Below are 7,426 nucleotides of genomic sequence, written 5' to 3' on the forward strand. Positions count from 1 at the left end.
AACAGCGTGGCACAGTTAGTTAGATAGTTGGTATTTACTGGCTGCGGATAGAGATACGTACATGTCCGGCCGGGCGTACCGACCTCGCCCTGCGGAACGCAGCTGGCTCTCAGCTCGAGCAACGATCGCAACCGCGTCTTCGTCGAGCTGAGTTTCGCCGGACGAGTCCGCCCGCGACGCGCGAATTATTCCGATATCACAAAACGCGGCCGCGCTTCGACTCGTTCGCCCGCCTTCGGAACGTTACTAACGCTTCGCACCGGAGAGACGACTGTGTCGCCATTTTACGCCGGGGAATTCGAAAGTTTGACGCATAACCCTTTGCGCACGAATGTCGACGTCTCGACGAGACGAAATTTTCATATTTGGAAGACTGAATCGCGAACAAATGATTTTAGTCACTCGAACAGCAAGAGATCGGCGCTTAGTTTTCTTTTTTTCTATTATTTAAGCAAGTGATGTGTAATTTAGCTTCATTTGTTGAAGGTTTTGTACGTTTCCAGGAATCTCCGACCGCAGGGGTTAATATTATATTAATCACTGTAGGGTATGCGAGAGATTAAGGTGTGAATGAAGAATGTTATGGCCGAGCGACAGGGATCGACTGAGAAGAATGTTTAGGAGCGAGTAACAGAGCTTGAGAGATCGAGGTGCTAATGAAGAGTGTCTTGGGATCGAATGTTAAAGACTGTGAGTGAGAGGGTGAGCGTCAAAGACAGAAAGAATAATTCGGAATGAAATAAGATGAAGGCAGCGAGGAAGTCGCAGACAAGCGTTGAAGGAGTCAAGAGTATTAAAGTGTATTAAAACCTAGAGCTCATTACTCCTCTCCTACACAGTACACACATTGAAAATCCTCCATCATTTTCACTCGATAGGAAAATCGATTGGCATCGACGCAGGAAAATTGTAAGGTATCAACGCGTGAAACATTTCTCGCTGTATTAATCGAAATATCCTCGATATTTCATTATAAAATCTCGAATATACAAGGATTCCTCGAAATACACAAAACCTTCAAAAGCTGAAGCCAAATCACACAATTCCTTAATCAATAGAAGGCACCGAAACTGCCTTCTTGCTGTTCCAGTCAATTAATTCGCGCAGTCTTCGAAATATGAGCATTTCATCTCTCCGAACCGTCGACGTTCGCGTTAACCCTTCGAGTTCCGGTACATCGAATCAGCGGCCGAGGATCAGCCGTCGAGTGGCAAGGGTCGACGGGGCCCAGGAATCACGGAGCTGCAGGCGTACAGCAAAAACGACTCGATCTCGGACGCGGGGCAATCAGCGCGAAACACGTTCAGCCGTCCCTCCTCTCCCTCCATCGGAACGGGGGCTCGCAGGATTCGTTTTTTCGCCGTGGAAGATTCATTCGTCTTCTTCGCTCTTATCGTCCAACTTACGCGAAGGGATTAATCTTCCCGCGCGCTTAATCATTTCTACGGAGGAATCCTCGCGAAATTTATCCGGGCCCGCCCGAGGTCCCGTTTCGCTCGGTGGCATCGGCGGCGGAGAATTTACAACGGCGGACGGAGGATGTATCGGGTGACCGCGGAGAATCGTATTATTCCTGAAGGGGTCGTAGGAAGCCGAGGCCGTCCGCCACGGGCTATTGTTCGTGGCTGGACGAGGAGAACTGTTGGACGCCTAGTTTAGCGGTTAGTGGCCCCGGGTCGGTCCGTATCGCCTCTCTCGACCCGCCCCTAACTCCTTCTCCCGAGGAACGAAAGACGCCTCGGGGATCGGAAGATCTCGCAGTCCCGCGCCGCCGCCGCCGCCTACTCGGTCATTGTCAACGGTGTCTCTCGCCGGTATTCATGCCCGCGATGTAACAAGCTCTTCCGCGCGCTCTTTCGGCAACTTTCGGGCCGCGACGTCGCGCTGTTCGTTAAGCCAACTTTCGAAGCGCGGCTGACTAGCTCGGAGAAAAGACACAGGAGCCGGGATTCGTTGGCTGGCTAACCTCGCGCGACCCGGATCGATTCAGAAGTTTTGCTTTCAAGTTTACCGAGAAACGCGGTGACAGATCGGAAGAAGCGAATTGGGAAGTAACCTAGCATGCTTGAAGTGTTCAGTGATAATGAGACTTTTGACCAATTAAATCGAGATTATGGTTCGCTCGATTAAATCATCTGAAAACACTTCTATATTATAAGTAATATTATAAGTGGTGAAGATCTTCAACGTGATTCAACGAATATATATATTACTCAGTTTATTCGAATTCAAAGTAAATATTGTTCCTCTGTAATCAACTATTATACTCAAAAGGAAATATAGGAATAACATCTGCTTAGAATTTTTCTTTTTCCAATAAATTATTAATAACGAAGTAGCCGTATCGATCAGAGTTGAGAAGGAAATCACAGGCCAAAGGGTTAATCGAACGATTTAATATTTCTTCCATTTTCTATATTTCTCTCTGTGAAATCACTCAAGCACTCAACGGTTAATTCTTAATCCTCGACGAATGTTCAGTCTCTACCGCCAAAAATTGTTTATTACGTAGCTCGGTCAACGATATGCACGCGAAACGAAGGAATCGTCGCTACCGACGTCATCCTACTTCTCCGCGCCCTCGGAAATAGAGTCGGGTCAGGGCGGAAGGGAAATTGCTGGCGCGTGTAAAAATCGACGCGCGGAGGGCGAAGGGGAGGAAAGCGGCGAGCCCTGTCCGAGTCGAACATCCAGCGAGGACAATCGAGGATGAAAGGGGAACACGGGAGAACCGGGGAACTGGAGAACGGCGGTAGCCCGCAGCTCGTTAGTCAGGATAATTAATTCCGAGAGCGAGTATTAGCGGAGAGGCTCACGGTCTCGCCGGATCCCCGAGTCGGCGAGGACCGGCCAGCCGGATCGTCGCGGGGGCAATTTTCATTTTCGTTGATCACCGAGACACCGCTCGGTCCGCTCTTTAGCGCGCCCCTTTCTTTCGGTCCGGGGAACGCCGCGGTTTATTACTATGATTCTCCTTTTCCCCGTTGCTCCGCGGAAGTCCCCCTCGAACGCTGCCACGCTGACGATCCCTTAACACTGCCAAGGGCAAAAACATCTGTAGACTCCGGAGAAGAGTCCCGGAAGCAACGCGGATCTAACGAGCTTCGTTCTTCTTTCGGCTCGTCCTCGATGTGAATTTGTTTCGATATTAAACCAGGTCGAAATTGTTACCGGAAGCAGATACACCGCGGAGTCGATAGTTCGCTTCTTGAAAACTATTTCAAGAACCAAATAGCCGATCTCGAGCTCTCTCCCAGGGCGCTTCCGTAACGCGAAGCATGCCGATCACTTCCCGTCTTCGAAATATTCTCATTTTTAACACTAGAACTACCGAGTATTTCATACAATTGACCCTTTTCAGTCGAGAGGTGACGCTCGGTGGCCAATTGATTTGACGCAGCAAAATTATAGAGTTCGATATTTAATTTAAAACTTTGTACAATGCATCGACATGTGAGATATTCAAACAAAACAGCCTCTCCCTTTAATTTATGTACGATTTCTCGTTAAGTCAGTTCGAAGGGATGTCGTTGGTACTTCATTAAACAACGTCGAATATTTCTAAAAACTTCTGGAGTGCAAAGGGCTAGAACAGCAGCCCGGCCACTGGAAAATCCCAGTCGCCCCTTCTTTTTCGGATTAGCTGGCGAAACTAGCAGGGTAGTTGTTCGAATTCCGTGATCGTCCGATCTGTCCGCCACGACACAGGCGAGCAGGATCGAACGGAATAATTCGAGCCGCTGTCCGGCCGACGTCGCCCGTCGCTGGAGGCGAGACCCTTTCGAATTTCAATCGCACGGAAAGAAGGGACCGGTCAGAGGGTCGCGGAAGAAGAACGTGTTACTCGGACGGAATCCCGGCGCGACGGAGGCGTCGGATTCTCGAGATCGACTCGTTCGCTCCGCTGTAAATACCGTGGCTGAAGAAGGACCGGCTCGGTCCGGAGGAAGACGGGAGGCACGCCCCTAACCCACTCGACTGCGGTCGACCCGCCTCAACCCCTTTCCCCGTGGGGCAACAGCCGAGAGAAAACTCGGCTGCAGAAGGGAACGGGGAGCGGGCAGCGCCGCTAGTCAGAGTCAGGCCGGGGTGTTAATTACATCAGTGTGTGCTGGCTCGTTGCCCACATTCGGATCTCTCCTCGTGTGCGCGCGCGGAGGGGGAGAGGAGCGAGCGCGAAAGGGAAAAGGCCGCCGGGAGAAGAGCGGAAAGGCGAAAGCGGAGGAAGAACAGAGCGGAAAGCGGAGACCGAGCACGCCGGGAAGAGAGGACAACGAGAGACTCGGGAAGAGCGGAGGTGGCGCGCGATCAATGAGGGGTTTGGCGCTCCATTGGCACGCTGCCCGTTTTACCATCTCCTCGCTCTCTAACTCTTCATTCCGTCCCTCGCGCGTCCCGACCTCCCCAACCTCGAAATTTCTTCGGCATCCGGCCCGGCAAGAATTCCGCATTCTTAACCCCGCTTCCGTGTCCCGGCTGCAACCCTTCGCGGAACTTTAAACCCCGTTTAACGTCCGCGCCCGGGACGATGATTGGTTTCATTTAAATTTCATTCGCCGCAGTCTTCCAGGGACTACGCGCCACTTTCCGGCTTTCCGCGTGGATCTGCGGGATGCTGGGAGATCTGCTCGCGAGGTCCACCGCGTTTTGTTGTACTGCCGATGGACTGAGTGACAGCTCGCGCGATGGGGCTAGGAATCGGATAGTTTATGAAGTGAATCGATTGTTTTGGCGAGTTGAGCTTCGCGATTTTTTGGATTTCTGTGAAATTGACGGCTAATGACAGCTGATTAGAAGAGAGAAATATGTAGAACAGATGAGTGGAAGATCGTCGCGTTAATCCGTTACGCTTTGCCCCGCGATTTCCAGGTTGCTCGAAGCTGTGATCGATTCTCGCAGAAATCGCGAGACTCCTGGCCGACGCCGCCTCTCGGAGTTCCTTTTTTCTCGACGGAAGACACCGTTCCGAGTCACGATCCCCCGAGACGAGAAATCGTCGGCCGCGACGCGGAAACGATTCAATTCTCGTGGAACGTGGGAGCGATTCGCGACGGTTCGTTTACATTACAAGGGCGGTCTTTGCGACGTTGTCGCGGCGGCCCGAGTAATCGAGCGCCGGGCTGAAAAAGAAAGGCGGGCCGGAACGAGGGCACGGAGAATGCGGACCCGGCGGTGATTAAAGAAAAGCCGAACCGGCGAGGCGGTGTTCCCGGCGCGATTAATGACTTCGTTCGCGTCGGGAGGAGATCGGAGGAAAACCGGCCGGAACGGGACCCGTCGAGTCGGGACGGAAAAGGGAAACACCGGGAAATGGAAATCGTTCTCCGATGAGATCGGAACAGGAGTGAAACGAGTGCGATCGACGCGAAAAACGCGGCCCGATACCATCGCTCGACGTCAACTCGAGCGGACCGTGCTCCTGGAAGTCGTATCTAGCGACGTCGACGCGAGTGGAGGTCTCTTAACGAGAAAAGCGGCGATATGTAAACAGGGGAACGCATCGGCGGAGAGCACACTCGAACAAATTCGCCGGGGAGCGTAGAAAACGCGGGCAAATCCGCTGGGAAGCTCGACGAGCGGCGCTCCTAAGCCTCGATAATGCGCGACTATTTCTTCATAGCACGCGGCATCCCCGAAAACGAGTCTCGCGAGCGAAAAGCGTCCCGCGGACGGAACGAGAGGAGAATCCGCGCGAACCCAGAGAAATCGAGCATCGATGATCGATGGAAGTTCGATTCCCAGTTTCCCATACATTTGAAAAAGAGTGGACGCCTCGAAAAGATTAGACAATCGCGTTGTCTCTGCGCTCTCGCAGTATTTCCGCGAGCCGCGCTCTTCAAGGGAACGCGAGCCGACACGTCCGTCGGCGCTTCCACTCGCATTTTTCCCGGCGGCCCTAAGACACCGCCGCCCATGAATATGCATCAAGCGGCGAAGTTTAATTTCGCAACGGGCTAATGAAATTTCTCGAGTTAATTTCTTAACATCGGTTCCTTCAAAAGCTGCAGCTGTTTTTACCTTTTAATCCCGGGAATTACGCGCGGACCTTCTCGCCCCGGCCCGGAGCCGACGTCTCACGGACGGGTTTATCTGGTGTGCGCGGCGTGCGTCTACTTTTCCAATATCGCGGCGAGGGATTAACAGACGTTCGCCCGGATAAGCCGAGTAATCCTTCGATCCCGCGTTTCCGGGACTCAAAGGAAGTTGCGCCGCACCTACGGCGTTGCGCCCGCTCGCCTCCGTCTTTTTTACGCGGCGGGCGAGATTTCCGGCAGACCCCTCCGCCGGATAACGCGGCGCAGGCTCGGCGCGTTTTTTCGAGGATGCCTCATCGTCTGCCGTCTTATCCCGCCGGCTCCGACGGGAACTCGTCGAGATCGGTGTCTTATTCCCGTAAAACGAAACCGAGTTCCCCCGGCCTTAGAAACCCGAGACCGGACGCGCCGGAGGAGCCTCTTCTAATCGACGCCGGATTATCCGGCGCGCGGCTGTCTGCGGAAGCCGATAACGGGGGATCGCGAGGGAACTCGCGGAGCGCGAAAGAAGCGTTAATTGCGAGTGCGGCCCTCGGAATCGCTCGGACACCGGGACAAGAAGCGATCTAATTGAAAACTTTCGCTCGCTGTTAATGTAGCGTGACTAACGCAATTAGCGGCGGCCACTTGCGGACGATTCTTTCGCGATCCGGCTTAATTAATTCCCCATCCGTCGCCGGAACCGCCGATGGAAAGGGTTCGCCGCTCGGAGGCTTTCTCCCCGCGAAAAAGGCCGGGAGACCGTTCGCAGCGCGACGCTCGATCGAAACTCCTTCGGATTGGAAACAGTGGCGCGGGTCAACGCATGGGAGGTCGATAAACCCGGGATTCGATGAGAGGCCTCGCGCAGGGCTCGCGGAAACCTTTGCATCGCTCATTTATGCGGGAACGTCGAGCCGTCACTTAACTTCCAATTTCTGGCTTGCGCTCGATTTTCAAACAGCCGGGAGCCGGTCGGTCGGAATTTTCCTCTGGAAAACGTCGAACGGAGCTCCTAATCCACGCCTCGTAACGTAATTTCGCGAGGAAATCCTGTACGCGTTTGTTTCGTTTACTTGGCCGGGTCCGATGGAACATTCTCGTCTTGCGTCTTTCGTAATGAGCGAGTTTCATCGCTGAGAATCGAGTCGCGAAAGGAACTGAAGGGAGGAATGTAGAATGGGACAGTTTGGTAGTTCTAGCACGTCCACTGCCGTGAGAATTTTAGGCATTCTATACGATATTCCTTGTTCTTTTGTGACAATGACGAATCTTGTAGTAACCCATTCACTGCTAGCATGAAATGTGTGATTCCATTTGTGCTTTCAATTTATTTTGCTTTATGTTACGATACATTTCAAATGCAACCAAGATTCTACCAAACTGGTGTAGGACTACTAAAAGAAAAACTA

The sequence above is a fragment of the Nomia melanderi genome, chromosome 11, assembly GCF_051020985.1.
Source record: "Nomia melanderi isolate GNS246 chromosome 11, iyNomMela1, whole genome shotgun sequence".
Taxonomy (NCBI): domain Eukaryota; kingdom Metazoa; phylum Arthropoda; class Insecta; order Hymenoptera; family Halictidae; genus Nomia; species Nomia melanderi.